The sequence below is a fragment of the Macaca thibetana genome, chromosome 19 (assembly GCF_024542745.1).
Source record: "Macaca thibetana thibetana isolate TM-01 chromosome 19, ASM2454274v1, whole genome shotgun sequence".
NCBI lineage: Eukaryota > Metazoa > Chordata > Mammalia > Primates > Cercopithecidae > Macaca > Macaca thibetana.
In genome coordinates, this window is record NC_065596.1 from 37,080,392 (window position 1) to 37,096,498 (window position 16,107).

General features: G+C 47.1%; 1 long non-coding RNA gene across 1 annotated transcript; it reads right to left on the reverse strand.

Moving 5' to 3' along the window:
• Positions 1-478: 478 nt before the first annotated feature.
• On the reverse strand, positions 479-2,385 carry LOC126943281 (uncharacterized). Its single transcript, XR_007721729.1, has 2 exons — positions 1,910-2,385; positions 479-985 (listed from the first exon to the last, which is right to left on the reverse strand). It is a non-coding gene; the product is annotated as an uncharacterized LOC126943281 (long non-coding RNA).
• Between the last annotated feature and the right edge of the window lie 13,722 nt (positions 2,386-16,107).

Consider the following 16,107-nt stretch of genomic DNA (forward strand, 5'->3'; position numbering starts at 1 on the left):
TGGGATATGTTCTTCATAGGTAGTGCTTTGATGTGTGTCTTCACTTGGTTGAAAACAGCAGACTTCCTCAGGCCCCTTATAAGGGTGCTAATCCCAGTCACAAGGGCCCTGACATCATGACCTCCCAAAGGTCCTCCCTCTTCATACTGTTACACTGGGGATCATGTTTCCAACATGTGAATATGGGGAGGCACCAACAGACCATATCAGTAGCTTCAAGTGAGTTTCCTAAGGCCGATTGAAGCTCTGTTTACACATGAGTGTTCCCCAAAGTGTACTTTCTCTGGGGCCTTTTAGGCCATCCTTTTTATTTTACAATTTGATACTACTGGTTGCTAATGTCCTGGCTTTTCCAGTTGTTCCACACTCCTTGACACTGGTGTACACGAAGAAATAATACAGAAAAAAATTATATCAGCAAGCACATTCTGCAAGTAAGAAAAACCGCCACTCTGACATGTATAAAAAAGGTGGATCATTTTTCTTTCTTTGTTTTTGAAATGGAGTCTCGCTCTGTTGCCCAGGCTGGAGTGCAGTGGTGTGATCACAGCTCCCTGCAAGCTCTGCCTCCTGGGTTCATGCCATTCTCCTGCCTAAACCTTCCGAGTATCTGGGACTACAGGTGCCTGCCACCACACCTGGCTAATTTTGTGTATTTTTAGTAGAGATGGGGTTTCACCGAGTTAGCCAGGATGGTCTTGATCTCCTGACCTCGTGATCCACCTGCCTCAGCCTCCCAAAGTGCTGGGATTACAGGCGTGAGCCACTGTGCCCGGCCAAGGTGGACCATTTTTCAAATTCTGGCCGTCAAGTGGGCCTCAGGGTGGGTTTGATCCAGGCTGTCCTCATTGGAGCCATAGCTCTGGTTCTCTGTGATTCTCTGGCTCTCCCTTCATGAGTTAGCATCATCCTCAGGCTGGCTTCCCGCGTGGGATTGTGGTGGTTTCCAGCAGCAAGTCTTGATCAGACATTGTTTTAGTTGCATCTGTTGTGGGAATAAATGAGAACTTGATCAGACATTGTTTTAGTTGCATCTGTTGTGGGAATAAATGAGAATATGTATGCACTGCGGAGAATGGGGTGTTACAATGGTCAACAACTATTAGCTAATATGTACACAAGATCTCACTACCCTTTAGTGGCAAAATGGAAGGAGAAGACCTTCTAAGGCCCTTTGGAGAGATGAAATGGCTCATTTAACTCTCACAAGATCCTTGAGGTAGGGATTCATGTACATATCGTACAGATAAGGAATCTGAGGTTCAGTGAGGCAAGGCGAGCTTCCTGAGGGCACACAGCATGGAAGTGGAGGGGCCAGGGTGTGAGCTGGGGTCCACCTGGACTCTGAGGTCCGTGCTCCTTGCCTACACTGGACTACTTCTAGAGATGGACATACTGAATTTCCCAGGGCTTGACTCCTGGCCTTGGTTTCCTGGACTCCCCAGTGTGTGAAGCAGAGATGGGATCGAGGCCGCACCACCACCATCCCCCTTCTCCGATCCAGAGAACCGCCCGGGCCTCCTCGGAGGTCCCTCCTATTTCTTTTCCCTGCAACCCAAGCTGATGTGGAGGGCATTGAGACTCCTCTCGGGGGGATGTTGTGGTACCAGGTGGGTTTCACATCCCTGGTCTCCTGCCTCCCGGGCAAGTTCCCCACTCAGGGTTCCACGTTTCCCCAAGAGGAACCCCGAGGGGGCTGGAATAGCGGCCACATTGATGGAGTCACTTGTCCACCTCTGAGGGGGTGCTCTCATCACCCCCACTCTACAGATGAGGAAACAGGCTCGCAGAGGTTCAGCCAGATGCCCAAGTTCACACAGCTCCTGGATTAAAACCCAGTCTGACTCCAGAAGCTGGACTGCAGTCCAGGGCACCATTCCACCCCCCAGTTCCTCAGTTGGGTACTTACTGAAGCCAAATTATATTTACCCTCCTGAAAATGTGGATTCGGCGGGAATCAAGCAGGTCAGGAACCTACTTTTTAACAAGTCTCCTATCCCATACATCTGTCCAAGGCACTATTTGGGGTTATGTGCTGGCCTTTGGGTTCACCCTCACGGGGCCCTGTGTCTCTGTGTCCCCGGGCCTGACCCAAGCCTGGCCTTGAGGTTGTGGGTGCTGGGTGGGGTCTGAATGACCCCTTTACTCACTCAGAGTAAATGCCAGACTCCTCACAAACCCCTGTGTGATGCAGCCTCTCCCACCTCCCGTCCTGCTCCCCTCCTCACTCTGCTCCAGCCACCCTGTGCTTTTGTCCAGTCCCACCACTGACCCAACCAACTCCCACCAAAGGGGCCTCTCTCGTCCTGGCCCGGAGCCCACACTGAGCTTCCTCAGGTCCATGATGCTCAGTTTCACGTGTTGGCCTGGCTGGGCTCCAGTGCCCAGCAGTCCCATCACACAGTGAGTCCTGGTGGTGCTGAGAAGACACTTTATAGACGTGGATGCCGCCCACGTCAGCTGACTTTAAGTAAACGATTCATTATCTGTAATGTGGGTGGGCCTCATCTAATCAGTTGAAGGTCTTAAGAGCAAAACCAGTTTCTTGGAGAGGAAGAAACTCTGCCTCAGGGTTACAGTGCCAACTCTGGCCTGAGTTTCTAGCCTACCAGCCTGCCTTATGGATTTGGGACTTGCCAGCTCCCACAGTAGCATGAGCCAGTTATTTAAATTAAATCTATTTATATATAAAAGTATACATATGCCATATGTATAATAAGAAATATGAGGTATATAAAAGGATATGTATAAGATATACAGGTAGGGCATGGTGGCCCAAACCTGTAATCCCAGCACTTTGGGAGGCCAAGGTGGGATGATTATTTGAGACCAGGAGTTTGAGGCCAGCCTGGGCAACATAGCAAGACCTCATCTCTACAAAAACATTAGAAAAATTAACCAGGTGTGGTGGCGTGTGCCTATAGTCCCAGCTACTCAGGAGACGGAGGTGGGAGGACTGCCTGAGTCCAGGAATTAGAGGTCGCAGTGAGGTGTGATCGTGCCATTGGACTCCAGCCTGGGTGACAAGGGAAGACTCTCTCTCTCATTCTCTCTCTCTCTCTCAAAAAAAAAAAAAAAAAGGTCAGGCAAGGTGGCTCATGCCTGTAATCCCAGCACTTTGGGAGGCCGAGACAGGCCTGAGGTCAGGAGTTTGAGACCAGCCTGGCCAACATGGTGAAACCCCGTCTCTACTAAAAATACAAAATTAGCCGGGCGTGGTGGCATGTGTCTGTACTCTCAGCTACTTGGGAAACTGAGGCAGGAGAATCACTTGAACCCGGGAGACGGAGGTGAGCCAAGATCATGCCACTGCACTCCAACCTAGCCGACAGAGTGAGACTCTGTCTAAAAAAAAAAAGCTATATAGGATATATAATGATATAATAAATATATATGTAATAGCATATATATGATATATCTATATGGGATATATATGATCTAAATAAGGCAATCTATATGATAGGACATATGTAAATATATTAAGTTGTATCACTAATGCGTCTCTGCAGAACCCTAACTGATAGGGAGGCCCTCCCTGATGACCCTTCTTCCCCTGCTTCGTATTCCCCGTCGCGTGCACTGCAGCCTGTATCGATACCTGTTTTCTTTCTTTGCCATCCGTCTCCACACGGCATTCAGGTAGAGATCTGGATGTTACTGGTCCTGCCCACTGTTGTTTCCCCCAAACTTGCTACAGCACAGACACATAGTGGGTGCTCAGTAAATGTGTGTCGAATGAAAGAGTTAATGGTAGGTGCTCAATAAATGCTTCCTGGCTGAATCATGAATAAGCAAGTGAGTTTTCTGAGGCAGCAGCCCATTCCACTCTGGGCCTAATGTAGTCCCTGGAGACCTGGATCTGACTTGGATCCCTCAGCCTTTTGTCCACAGCCCCTGTCTGATTTAAAATGTGGGTTTTATTCTTATTCCAGGGAGGTGAGGCCCATAGGTCAGGAGATACCAGGGAGTGAAAAGACAGTTGCTACAGTTCCTGGGAGGAGAGGGCGGTGCCAGGCCCCACAGGGAAGCCCAGGGCAGATCAGGAGGCAGAGGGGCTGGGGGAAGACGGGGGCAGGAGCTTCTCTGTGGCTTCCCTAGCAAGGAGCGGGATTGGCTTTTCTGAGTAATTTAGCGGTTCTGGGGCACAGGGGCTGCCCTGGCTGTCTGGTTCTCAGCGCTGGGTGTTGAGGACAGGTGCACAGAGCCCCTGAGTGTGGGAGCCCAGTGGGGGAGTTGCTGGGTGTGGGCTCTGGATTGGGTGATTTGCTTGTGAAAGGTACGCTGTCAGCGGGGCTGTTTGCTGTCTCTAGGAATCACCCAGATCTGGGAGGGACAGTCCCTCCAAGGTCGGCAAACCTCCAAAATATCAAAGCATCTAAAAATAAAAGGCAGGGTTCATACACCTTTGCCCCAGCCAGATATAATCCCCTGCATTCGGCCTTAGCCTGGGCAGCTGGAGAAGGCTCCTGACCCAGGCCTTGACTGAGGGGCAGCCTCTGAAGACCCAGGCTGCAGAGGGAAGGCTCTTCTGCTCCTCCCCGCCTGGAATCCCAATCAGAACCGGGGAACCCAGTGCGCCTGCCCCAGAGCATGACGAAGGGGCCTCCTGGTGGACACCCCTGGCAGCTGCAGATTCCTGGCCTGAGAATGGTCCAACTGAGAGGCTGGGCCTCAGCTCACAGCCTCAGATATGGGGGAGAGAAGGAAGCTCTTCCTTCAGAATCCTATTGCGGTGGCAGTTTCCGAATTACATGAGATGAACTAGGGATCCTCTCCGAGATCACAGACTATTCTATGACCCCTGGCAGGCCAGGTGTAGGGCCATGAACATGAGTTATTTGAGTCAAGCAGGTGCACTATCCAACACACACCTTACGGCCCTAATAATATTTTATTATAAATACTATTATTTATTAATAATATATATGAATATATTGTAATATAGTCTTAAATATGTATATATAAGAGCTACATACATTAACAGGGTTTACATTATTAATATAGGGTAATACTATTCTCTCTTTCGATTGAGGAAACAGGCTCAGAACAGTAATAATTTATTCGAGATCATGGGGCTGAAAAGCCAGACTTTTATGTGCAATGTTTCTGATTTCTAAATGGCAAAAAATTTACATATTTATTAAGAAACTCTGTTTTGGGGTCAGGCATGGTGATGTGTGCCTGTCCTCCCAGCCACTCTGGAGGCCAAGGTGGGAGGATTACTTGAGACCAGAAGTTGGAGGCTGCAGTGTGCCATGATTGTACCACTGCACTCCAGTCAGGGTAGGAGAGTGAGAGGCTGTCTCAAAACAAACAAACAAAAAAGATACGCGATTTGGGCCTGGACTGGACAGGCCACACAAAATACCCCTGGGGAAGAAGGAGATTTGACTCCTGGCTTGCAGCCTGTGTAGGACCACCAAGTGATCAGGTGGGGTCTGGGGTCAGGGAATCCGGGGACCAGCTGCTAGTTCCACCACTTATGAGCTGGTGCTCGCTGAGCTCACTTGGTACCTGGGGATGGTCCTAGCATCTTATGCACAGGGGTGAAGCTCTGGGTGAGGTCGCAGACCTCGTGCTGGTTGGCATGGATTGGATGCATCAACAAGCCCCAGAGACCAGGAGACATCCCATGCTGGAAAGTATTCCTCATGCATCAGTCTGATTCTGCTGCTGTCCCTCAGCAGGAGGATCTACTCCATGGGGTGACTCAGGGATCCAAGCTCCCTCCACCATCTTGAGCCCATAATTTCTCAAGTAGACATCTGGGCAGCAGACCGGGGAGGGCCAAGCCATTTCTGGACACATAGCTCTCCTCTCCTTCCACTGGTGAGCAGTGTTCCTTGCACTCTCCTGCACGTGAAGGGTCATGGGAAGTGCAGTCTCTGGTAGGTGGTCAGCCAATTCCCAGGACCAACTCCACACCCTGGAAGAAAGGTGCAATGGTCTGAATTTGTGTGTCTCCCCAAAATTTACATGTTGAAACCCTAACCCCCAAGGTGATGGTGTTAGGAGATAGGGCCTTTGGGAGGTGATGAGGTCATGAGGGTGGGGCCTCATGAATAGGATTGGTGCCCTTATGAAAGGGACCCCAGAGAGCTCCCTCACTCCTTCCTCCATGTGTGGGCACAGCAAGAGGGCTCCATCTATGAACTGGGAATGGGCCTTCACCACACACTGAATCTGCTGGCACCTTAACCTCGGCCTTCCCAGGCTCCAGAACCGTAAGCAATGAATGAATGTTGTGTATAAGCCACTCAGTCTGTGGTATTGTTACAGCAGCCCAAAAAGAAAACACAGAATTTGAGGAGAGGCTGACCCTCCCTGCTACCCAAAGCCCAGGGTGGTACCAGCACATGTAGATATCAGGTACAGGAATAAAAGGTTAAATTCCCAGCTGTTTGGGGTGGCAAATCTGAGCCATGACAGTAACAGAATAAATTGCCACCCCTGCCTGGTCCTGGCGATGCTCACCCCTTGCTGGGATGATTGCAGGAGGTCTCCCCGCCTCACCCTTGCTCCATCCTCCATGCCCCGAGCCTGTTTGCCACGCAGAAGCCCTTCATGTCCCTCCTCTGACCATAACCCTCCATGGCTAAGTTATATTCAAAGGCATACAGACTGTGTTGGAATAAATTATATCAGAAGACATACAGACTGTGCCTGTTTGAACCAGATAAAGTTCTAAGGGCTGGAGAAACAGCTGTGAAGAAGACTTACAAAATCCCTGCCTTTGTGGGGTTGATGTTCTTCTGGGAAGTGACAATTTTTTTAAAGCTGTGGAGAAAATATCTCAGAAAGAGGAGGGTACTATGCGGAGGGTCGGGGCAGGTTCCAGATTTAAGAAGGTGGAGGGGGAAGGCACCCTGAGGAGGAGACAGGAAAGCAGAAACTCAGAGGCAGGACAAGGTGGGTAGGGATATGGGGGAAAGTGTTTCAGGAAGAAGGAAGAGCCAGGGCAGAGGCCTGGGGTTTCGCCCACACCTGAGGCAGAGTGACAAGAGGACAGAGAGCAGACAGGGGCTGGATCATGTGGGGCGCTGGCCAGCAGGGTGAAGACTGCAGCTTGACTGGGTGAGGTGGGAGCCATGGAGGGTTATGGGCAGAGGAGGGACATGAAGGGCTTCTGTGTGGGGAACGGGCTGGGGGCAGGGAGAATGGAGCAAGGGCGAAGTGGGGAGACCCCTGCAATTGTCCCAGCGAGGGGTGAGAGTGGCTGGGACCAGGCAGAGGTGGTGAGAAGGTAATGGATTCTGGGTAGGTTTTGAAGGTAAATCCGTGATACACTGAACTTTGGGGACTTGGGGGGAAGCGTGGGAGGGGGAGGCGAGGGATAAAAGACAACATATATGGTGCAGTGTGATGGGTGCACCAGAATCTCACAAATCACCACTAAAGAACTTACTCATGTAACCAAATACCACCTGTACCCCAGTAACTTATAGAAAAATAAAATAAAATAATAATAATAAAAAGAAAGTAAAGCCAATGGGATTTATGATCCAACACAGCATCCAACTCCACTGTTATCAATCTTAGGTCTCCAATAGGAGAGCACAGCTCTGAAGGGGTCTGGGCTGGTGAGCGTTGCAGGCTGAACTGTGCTCCCCACCAGATTGATAGGCTGATGTCCTAACCCCAGTACTTCCCAATACGGTGACTGTATTGGGAGATGGGACCTTTACCCAGGTGATCAAGGTCAAATGAGGTCACTAGGGCCGGCCCTAATCCAATCTGCTGGTGTAATTACAAGGAGATTAGGATTCAGACACGCACAGAAGGTCGACCGTCTACAAGCCAAGGAGGGAGGCCTCCGGGAAACCAACCCTGCCAACAGATGATGGTGTGTCCATTCAGAGGCTCAACCCCAAGATGCTTCCGTGCTCTCTTCGTCTCACGTCCCCGCTCAGCCATGTGCACTGGCTTGAGCTAGCTTGCTGGAGGATGACAGGCCCATGGGGGAAGTCATCCTGGTCAAAGTTATTCTAGGCCAGCCAGCACAACCCCCAACTCACAGTCCAAGCTGTGGACAGATATGGGAGCAAGTCCAGCCAAGATCAGCCAAAGACAGATGAGCAGAACTGTCTAGCTGGTTCATAACTTCATGAACTATAGTAAATAATAGTTGTTTCTGTTTTGAGCTTTTAAATGTTGCCATGGTTGGTTGTATAGCAATAGCTAACTGACGCACCTTCCCAGAGCAATGTCTTTGTTGGTACTCCCGTTGGTACTCCCACCACCAATGTATAAGAACACTTATCTCAGTTACTCCCTGACCCATCCTGAGGAATAACTGCAAACTTCTGATTTTTCAGATCTTCAAGGGTCTAGGGTGGGTGTGTAGAGGCTGTTCATTTTTCCCCAATATCTGGTCCCTCCTTCTTCCATAGTGCTAGAACCCTTACATTTTAGCTGCATTTCCCAGTCTCCCTTGCAGCTAGGTGTGGCCATGTGACTAGCTTCCAACCAATAAAGTCTAAGTAGCAACATCATGTTGCCATTTCCAGGAGATGGACTACTGCATTCAGATGCTGGTTTTGCCACTTCTCTGTTGAGGAACTTTGGAAAAGTGACTTAGTTTCTCTGGTGCATCAGTTTCCTCATCTGTAGACTGGGGATAGCGATAGTATCCGCCTTATAGTGTTGTCAAGAAGAAGTGAAGTAACGCAATGATGCATTTAGAGCACTGCTTACAGCTGGATGTGGTGGCTAATGGCCAGATGTGGTGGCTAATGCCTGCAATCCCAGCACTTTGGGAGGCCAAGGTGGGCAGATCAGTTGATGTCAGGAGTTCGAGACCAGCCTGGGCAACATGGTGAAACCCCGTCTCTACTAAAAATACAAGAATTAGCTCGGTGTGGTGGTGCACACCTGTAGTCCCAGCTACTCGGGAGGCTGAGATGTGAGAATCACCTGAACCCAGGAGATGAAGGTTGCAGTAAGCTGAGATCGTGCCACTGCACTCCAGCCCGAGCAATACAGTGAGACTCTGTCTCAAAACAAAAACAAACAAACAAACAAAAAAAAACAGAACAGTACTTACACATGGGAAGTTTTGTTATGTGTTGTTATCATTATCAGTATAATAATACTTTCATTTTATTTTTTGAGACTGGATCCTGCTCTGTCCTGAGGCTGGAGTGCAATGGCACGATCATGGTTCGCTACAGCCTCAACCTCAACCTCCTGGGCTCAAGTGATCCTCCCACCTCAGCCTCCTCAGTAGGTGGGACTACAGATGTGTGCCACCACATTTGGCTATTTTTCAAAAATTTTTTTTTGTAGAGATGGGATCTCTCTATGTTTCCCAGGCTGGTCTCAAACTGCTGGGCTCGAGCAATGATCCAACCTCAGCCTCCCAAAGCATTGGAGTAACAGGTGCTAGCCACCACCCCCAGCCAATAATACTTTTATTATCACCTCCTAAGGTTGATGTAAGGTTTAAGTATGACCAAGCTCCATGTCTGTTATCAGAACAAGTTTCCCTGATGCTTATTTGTCTACCAAGACCAGGGAGAAATATTAGGAATTATATCCATCCATCTACTCCTTCCTCCCCAGCACCACCCCATGAGGCTCAATAGGTTTTCCATTTCCTTCGTGACATGTACTCATTTGCTCAGTAAATCTTTTTCAAAGCATGAAAATTCATAAGGGGATCTTTTTGGGCTCAAGTTTCTTTTAAGAGATGCCTACAGGGATGTAAATGTTTATTTATAGCTGATCACCTGTTTTACAGAGAGATTGAGAGGTGGAAAGAAATGGAGGGAAGGAAGAGGTAGGTGTGAAGTTGGCATTTTTCATTGTTGATCCAATGTAGCACAGAGAGGTTGGTGTGAGCAGATGCATGTGGAAAGGAGGAGGAGAAATTTGGGTCAGGAAGGAGCCTGAGCTATTTTTTTCTCTCCCCCTTAGTGGTGGGTGAGTAGCTGTTTTAAGGAAAAAGAAAGTGAGAAAAGGAAGAGAGTGAATACCTAATATATAAATACTCAGAACTTCTGTGCCCTCTGATAAGTAGGAATCCCAAGAAATAAGAAACTTTGGGGGTGAGCAGGGAGTCATTCATTCAACAAACATCTGAGCACCTACTCTGTGCCAGGCACTGTTCCAGGGTCTGGGAACCCAGCAATAAACAAACCAAAGTCTTTTGCCATATGGAACCACCACTCCTAATTTCTGGGTATGAGCAGAGAATGGGATGAAATGGAGAGTGAAGGCGGAGGCCACCTCAACTTCAGTGGTCAGAGAGGGCCCCTCTAAGAAGGTAACATTTGAGCAGAGACCCACTTGGCAAAGAGACAGTTACATGGGTATCTAAGGAAGACATTCTCCTTTCATCCAAGTGTTCACTGATGCTTTCCTTAGAAGAATTGGCAACACCCAAGAGTCCATCTTTAGAAGACTGGCCAAATATATCAGGATTCAACTGGGTGAGAAATGAGTTGAATATTTGAATATGGTAGGAGTTCTGAATTACAGAATTAACTCAAAACAAACAAAGAACAATATGTGTCTTATTTGTGTTTTCTTTAAGTGAGGGAGCTTCAGGGGCTTTCAGTGAGCAGCTATTTACCGACTTTCACAGAAACATTTCAATAAATTAACAACCTATATAGAAGTAGTAGTGCTCTCTGCTAATTATCAGTTGTGTATATGAAGTGTAACAGTAGTAGTGCTCTCTGCTGATTATCAGTTGTGTATATAAAATGTTTCAGTCAGCTTTTGCTGTGTAACAAACCGCTCCAAAACTTAGTGACTTAAAATAACAAGCGTTATTAGCTTATGAATGTGGCCATTTGGGCTAAGTTAAATTGGATAGTTCTGGCCTGAGCAGGCCTCATGTGTTCAAATGTGGTCAGCTGTGGGCTGCCTGGTCCAGAATAACTTTGTCCAAGATAACTCCCCTCTCCTCCCTGGGCATCTCATCCTCCAGGAAGCCAGCTGAAGCCAGTGCACATGACTGAGCAGGGATTTGAGAGGACGAGAGAGCATAGAATTATCTTGAGGTGTGTGTGTGTATGCATTGATCCTCAGCTTCACTTTTCTTATACATAGAATGAACCTGGTTACTATTACCCATTCCATAATAACAATGCCAAATGCCTATCATCTGCATACTATGAGATATGCACTATTGTTATTGGATAGGTTGTGATAAGTAAATTATTATTTTTTTTTTTTTGAGATGGAGTTTTGCTCTTGATGCCCAGGCTGGAGTGCAATGGTGCAGTCTTGGCTCACTGCAACCTCTGTCTCCCAGGTTCAAGCGATTCTCCTGCCTCAGCCTCCCAAGTAGCTGGGATTACAGTAGCCCACCACCATGCTGGCTTTGTTTTTTGTATTTTTAGTAGAGACAGGGTTTTGCCATGTTGGCCAGGCTGCTCTTGAACTTCTGACCTTGGCTGATCCACCCACCTCGGCCTCCCAAAGTGTTGGGATTACAGGTGTGAGCCACCACGCCTGGCCAGTAAATCATATTTTATTGATGCTGAGTTGTTATTTACATTTTAATATCTCTCACATTGAAATGTGTCTTACAATTGTTCATATCTTTGGCTTTTCTTCTTCTTTCTTTACAAAGTTCTTAACTTCTTTGTTTTATAAGCAATATATTTGAAAGGAAAATCATCACATTCGTGACATATGACAGTCAGGAAGAAAAATTAGGTTGCATCCTGAGGTTGACCAAACATACCAGATTCACCCTGTTTAGTCCTGGTCCCCAAATAATAAAACATTGAGCACTTCCTGTAAGCCGGACTCCTTAGCAATATAGATAGATAGATAGATAGATAGATAGATAGATAGATAGATACACATATATATGTGTGTGTAATGTGCGTGTATATATATATGTATCTCTAAGTTTTGCCATGCTGAGATTTGAAGAGACTTCACAAACTTTCTGGATGTGGTAATCATTTAATCATTTAATATTATTACCCCTTTTTTTTTATCATGAAAGAACAAATGTAATTTTGGTAAACGTGGTAATCTTGTGATTTTTTTCTTTTAAATACCTTTTGTGTTTTTAACCTGTGAAGACTTTTTACACATATCTATGTGCCCACAGAAAATATCGACATTGTTTTTGTGTTGTTGGGTTTTCACGTAATTCATGTCAGACTACATCTGTAGTTTTGCAACTTGCTCCCCGCATCCTCCCATGAAATGATGTGTCTTGGAGACCTTTTCATATCCATCCACAACGATCTATTTTGTTCTGTAAAATGAGTGTAATAACAACACCCAACCAACAGGATCTTGGTGAGGACACATTAAGCTCTCAATAAATGTTACTTGATGTGTAGCGATTCTGTCTTTGGAATCATTTTTCTAGCGAGACTGCAGAAAAGCCCTGTGGGCTGGAAGTGGCTAGGAGAACCTGTTTCTCTAAGCAGACTTGGCAGCTCACTGCCCTTGTATGATTTACCCTATACACCCCCAAGTAATTGTATCCTTCTAGGTTTTAAATAACAAGGTGAGTTTTCCCATTTCAATCATACTTCTTCCCCCTGCATCCCCATCTTAAATAAATGGAAAATTTTTTAGTAGTAGTGAAACAAGAAGGTCTTTGGGGACATACTGCTCTGGGTTTAATCCTGGATATGCCATTTCCAAGCTGACCTGCCCGAGGGGATCCAAGGCTCCCAAATGATCACCATTTGGAGACAGTCACATAAACGAGATACATCCACATAGTGTGATTAATTCCCTGCAGTTGTCAAAAAGCATGAAATAGATTCCTCTCCTTGTGGGATGGTCCCTACTGATAGGAATCCCTGCTTGGTGCCACAGAACCCTGCCTTATGGGCCACAGCAGATGTACTAGAGGATAGAACAACAGGTCACCGGCCCATGAAGTGGTCTTATGGCAGAGTCTTGCTCAGCAGGGGTCTACGATCTTGGATGTCTCAACCAGGCAGATCATAGACTGCATCCTGCCAACGGATGAGCACAGTTTGGGTCACTCATTTTCCTTTTAATGAGTTATCAGCATTAAAACATTGAGATAGTTTACATTTACAAACACCGTCTTTCATTTATTCAGCTGTTTCAAAACATTCATAGGCCATCTGGTATGTGCCAAGACATGTTCCAGGTTCTGGAGGCTCAGAGGTAAATTAGAAACACACAGCCCCTACCATCATGGGTCTGTACCATTTTAGAAGCAAGGCAGACAGTAAGCAAAAAGAAATATTCATGACGTAATGAACTCCAGCTTATTTTGAGAAATTGAAATATCAAAACTCACTGGAGCAGCAACTTCATTAGAGGATATAATAGAAAGATAGTGAAGAGCCATACCACAGTGGTTCTTGGTAAACAAAGAGCTCAAAGTCAGAGCCCCAAAGTTTTCTGGCCCTTGAAGAGTTGTGAATATCATCCTGTTAGGCATAGAGGATATGCTTCAGGCATACTGGGTGTCACCTGCAATGTCCAGCACATAGTGAGTGCTTTATAAATGTCTGTCTCTTGAGTGAGTGTGGAAACTGTGCCTTTTCTAGTGACCAGATCATTGGGAAGAATACTTATTCATCCATTCAACAGTTCAAGAGAGGTTTGATTTTGTGAAGGACTCATTCTTGCAGAGGGTGTACAATTAAAAACCCACATAATTCAAGACTAACCCTGACAAAAAGATGATGGGTGTGTCTATTCACCAGCTAAAGCGACACTAAAATAACAGTCACAGTTTACAATGTATGTGATTGGTTGTATTTGGAAGCATGAGAAACTGTAACCATGCTGCATTTCTGTAAATCTACAATAACATCCCTCTTGTGACCCCAGCTTGCAATATAAAAAATAGGGCTTTGCCAATAACTCACATATACTTATATAGTCCTCTCCTCCCCACTCCACTGCTTCTCCCAACACAGAATAACCAACAGCCTGAATCCTGGGCATCTCTTTCTTTGAATTTCCTTTCTGTACTTTCCCCCTCTTCAGAGCTGTTTGGGAAACTTCATGTTAATAATTTCAATCAGGTTGTAGTCAGGCCATGCTGTCCTAAGAACCAAAGCTGTCACTTAAAAATGACTTTGCAGTTCTTGCCCTCATCTGCTTTCATCCCATGCTCTCCACAGCCCAGAGATCTTTGTTTCCAGGCAACAGCAGGGCTTTCCCCAGGCGGATGGGTTCTTTAAAGGAGGGAAAAAAATTTACTTCTGCTAGTCTGTGTACAGCGTCAGCACCACCGAACGCTAATGCTTGAATGATTTAGAACTGCGGACGGCTCATACCAGACAGATTCAGCACCACGGACAGCCCCCAAGGCAACTCGTGATGTGAATGGTTCAGCACCGCAGACAGCCCGAGCCGGGCAGGACAGCCCTGCTGAAAATGGTTCAGCACCACGGACAGCCCTGCTAATATCCATCAGAGCCCCGGATAGCTCAGGCCAGAATGGTTCAGCACCACGGGCAGCCTCCCAGCCTCGCAGGGTAGCGTGTGCCTGGACTATTCCAGCATCAGGGAGAGCCCTGCTGGACTGGTTCTGCAACATGGATAGGAACAAGTGTCATTTCGCCACCACCTGTGCTAGATGTAGGCGCTCTTCTGAGTTGATTCCTGAGCCCACACTGCAACCCTCACCCCTGGAGACTCTAATGGGGCTATTCGGGTAATCCAGGCTCTTCTGGAACTGACCTCAGAAACGCAGTCATCCAGCAGTTAACATGCCCAAAAGGGAACTCTGGATTTTCCCCACAAAATAAACTTGATCCCATTTAGTGCACTTCAGGGTACTCAGTTGCTCAGGCCCAAAGCCCGGAAGTCTCCCTTGATTCCTCTTGTTCCCTCACACCTCACACTCCAGCCATTAGTGAGTTCGCTCAGCTCTGCCTGTAGAGCAAATCCTGAATCTACCCACTGCTCTCCATCCCCACTGCCACTGCCTTACTCCAGGCCACTGTTGCTTCTCACCTGGTTTACTGCAAGAGCCTCCTAATTGATCATCCTACTTTATTGCCCCTTCTAGTGCATTCCCCATACAGCAGTTTCAGTGACCCCTGGAAAATGTAAAACACAGTCTATCACACCATTCCTCAGTACTTTCCACTACTTTCCAATACACCTACAATAAAATTCAAAGCTCTTCCTGTGGCTTTCACGACTCTGGATGCCTCTCTCTCTCTCTCTCTTTTTTTTTTTTTTTTTTTTTTTAGACGGAGTCTCACTCTGTCACCCAGGCTGGAGTACAATGGCGTGATCTCGGCTCAGTGCAACCTCCACCTGCCGGGTTCAAGCGATTCTCCTTCCTCAGGCTCCTGAGTAGCTGGGACTACAGGTGCGCGCCACCACGCCCAGCTAATTTTTGTATTTTTAGTGGAGATGGGGTTTCACCATGTTGGCCAGGATGGTCTCGATCTCTTGACCTCGTGATCTGCCCGCCTCAGCCTCCCAAAGTGCTGGGATTACAGGCGTGAGCCACCGCGCCCGGGCGCCTCTCTATCTTACATCCCATTACACTCTCGCTTTCCTGGTCGCACTGGCCACACCACCTCCTTGTTGGTTCCTCAGGGCCTTTGCCGCTGGTGTGCTCTGTCCGTGGTGCTGAGTGCATTCTAGTGTGAATTCAACTATAATTGTCTCCTTTCCACCATATGGTTCTTAGCTCAAAATGTTACCTTTTCTAAAAGACCTTCCCTGACCATCCCCATCTAAACTGGCTTCAAAGTTACTATCACAGTGATTTATTTCACAGAATTTAGTACTTCACAGAATTTAGCACAAACTATATTTCATTTTGCACTTATTGGTTTACTTGACATTGTCTGTTTTCATCATTAGAATGTAAGCCCCATGAGGCCACAGACATCAGTTGCCTTAGCTACCCGGAGCAGCATCTTCACATGGCAGTTGTTTAACAAATATTAGTTGAATGAGTGAATGAATGAATGAGTGGATGAATTCTCAGCCCTGCATTAATTTTTCTTTTCCTGGCTAGTCATGGAGCCCCAGAAAGGTGTCAGCAGCACTCACCTCCTGATAAAATTGTGGTCCAGGGTTTGAGGCCTGTGTTGGGTTCCCCAAGATCACCCTCAGGTTTGATGCTTTCCTGGGAGGAGGACTGAAGAGAGACTCAGCACACAGTCATATGCA